The 2,500-nt window shown below is 40.4% G+C and overlaps 1 protein-coding gene across 2 annotated transcripts in view; it reads left to right on the forward strand.

Moving 5' to 3' along the window:
• Nucleotides 1-2,203, forward strand: part of LOC143016943 (major histocompatibility complex class I-related protein 1-like) — a 7,524-nt gene extending 5,321 nt beyond the window's left edge. For both annotated transcript variants that reach the window (XM_076171537.1, XM_076171536.1), the window contains exon 8: nt 1-2,203. This exon is cut by the window's left edge and continues 205 nt beyond it. The gene's annotated coding sequence lies outside the window, so the exon portion shown is untranslated.
• Nucleotides 2,204-2,500: the final 297 nt, after the last annotated feature.

A 2,500-nucleotide genomic window follows, 5' to 3' on the forward strand; every position in this document is an offset into this window, starting at 1 on the left:
GAAGAAAACGTTTTGCGCCCCCCCACCCTCCGCCACCACGATAAATAGTATAGTTTGTCTATAAAATTGTTACAAGTCCACCTCTGCATAACATCGTATCCCTATTAACGTTAAGGAAAGATGAAAAAAGAAAAAGAAAAAAGAAAGAAATAGATCCACTTACAACAAAGAATAACTTTATTAACCTTGTTTTTTTATTGTAAACCAGGAAAGATTTAAAGTTCAATCAATTTGCCTTCATTTCAACTAAATCAAATCCTTGTGTAAACTATTTTACTAAACTATACCAAACATTATTCAACCAACTAATTGAGCCATTTGATAGTGAAAAATAAACTTAGATAAAATGAATAAATAATAATAAATTAAATTGATCAGCACCATGACCTCAGGAGCAAAACATGTTAAACACTTTCACTTACAAAACAAACATGAATAAAACTAATTGTGCTGGTTTTTTTAAACAAAATGATGAAGTCAGGATTAATGGCTGCAATGAGCCAGACACGTTTTGCACTGCACAACTTTTCAAAGCGGGGTTTGAAGCATGAGACTGCAACTCTCAGCTCCTGATCAATGTTTAGCTGGGATCTGTACTTTGAAGAAAGCCCACAGCCCTCTGCCCTAAGAGTGGATACTGCTTTAGAGTGAAAGAGCTGATCCTGTCTGTGACTGGAGGGAGGGGTTTATCTTTCACCGGCACGTTTTGGCTGAAGAAACTCGGCTCGGCTTATCAGCGTGGTTGGGCTGTGATGTGTTTAAGTGACGCCTTCATTTATTTGGCTTCATGCTGTCCGCTGGCAACATTTGTAGACACAGTAAACACACCGGTCTGTCCTCGTCTCCCACCGTTGTCACAGTGAAGCCAGGCGCTTCATTTGCTTCCACATATTTCCTCCTCTTAGCTTTCGTGAGACTTTTGTCCGTCTCATTATCTCCGTCTCTCTCTGCCTTTCTTTTCATCCCTGCTTAGTATTTTTCCACTGTGTCTTCTGTGCTGGCTCCGGCTCTGTGGTGTGTGTGTGTGTGCGGATGCTCGGTGCTTCATATCTTCAGCTCTGTGGTGTGTGTGTGTGTGTGTGCGCGCCAAAACAACCCACACCACAGCAGAGGAGCTAATACTCCCTGCATGCTCTAATAATGAGAGTAAATGGTGCAGGACATGTAGACGTGAAAGCGCCACTGCAATGAAAACATGCAAACGGTAGTTTTGCCGTGCATGTTCCCCGGGGTCACACGCGCCCCCCCTGGCATTTCACCACGCCCCCCTATTTGAGAAGCACTGGTTTAGATGTAGAAAGTATTAACATGACACAAGTATTGCATGAGTCATCGGCAACAAGTTCATTATTTGTATATATATGTATAACCTTCGTAATGCGCTCCTGTCTCACACACACCTAAGGCCCTCTGGGGTCAAGTTGGCCCGTAATTGTTTGACTGTTACCGAAACCATAAAGTGTAAATTTTTAAATCATTTTTGTGTCACACCTTCAGTCTGACTCCAGTCCAACGCATCACCACGATTTTTTCCATTTATTTTGGAATTGAGGGCCAAAAGGCCTTGTTTACATAAAATATACCCTATTTTTGAGTTTAAAAAATGAAATACATTTTTTTTTAAAATATTTGATATGATCTTGACTATTTGACATGAACCGGAGTGGAATATGTCAAAGTTTAGTGAGGGTGCTGTTTTTGAATTTTTTGATTGGCAGCAAATACAAACACCTAAGGCCCTCTGGGGTCACATTGACCCCAAAATGGTTTGACTGTTATTTGAAGCATAAAGTATACATTTTCAATTATTTTTGTGTAACACCTTTAGTCTACCTCCAGTCCAACCCATTACCAAAAAAATGTCCCTTAATTTTAGAATTTAGGGCCAATAGCACTTGTTTACATAAAAGTAGGTAAAGTAAGGCAGGGATTTGGGCTTCTGCAGGGGTTAAAAGAACATGTTTGCTCTTTTCCACATGTTCTTGATTTCTTGTGTGTGATTCTCATTGATTTGTCATTTTGCTTTGTGATCTGCTTTGCTTCATTTCTTATATTGTGTTTGTTTTCTGGACAATAAGGAGTTAATTACCTGCTGCTTTTAGTAGAAAATGAAAAGAATGCTTCTGAAAACTAAATGGATTGTTTTCCATGTTTCCATATATTTTTGTAGTTGATGATGTGTGAATTAAAAAATGAAACATGAGTCCAGAGTCTGAATAAGATGTCTTCATTTCTATGGACAGACTTTCATATCAGCTCCTGTGGGGAAAGAACTTCATTTGAACTTGAGCCTCATGAGGCACAGCAGATAGACTGAAGTGACAGAGAGAGGGAGAGAGAGAGAGGGGACAGAGGGAGAGAGAGGGGACAGACTTGCAGAGGTACAGAGGAGGACAGGGACAGAAAAAGATGAAAGGAGCGATACAGTGAGAGAAATTGGGCAAGAGAAGGGGGGAGACAGAGAGAGAATGAGGGCTAGAGACAGAGGGGGACAGACACA

This window comes from Genypterus blacodes, unplaced genomic scaffold (genome assembly GCF_046128005.1).
Source record: "Genypterus blacodes isolate CSIRO-AG114 ecotype Tasmania unplaced genomic scaffold, CSIRO-AGI_Gbla_v1 ptg000258l_1, whole genome shotgun sequence".
Classification (NCBI taxonomy): domain Eukaryota; kingdom Metazoa; phylum Chordata; class Actinopteri; order Ophidiiformes; family Ophidiidae; genus Genypterus; species Genypterus blacodes.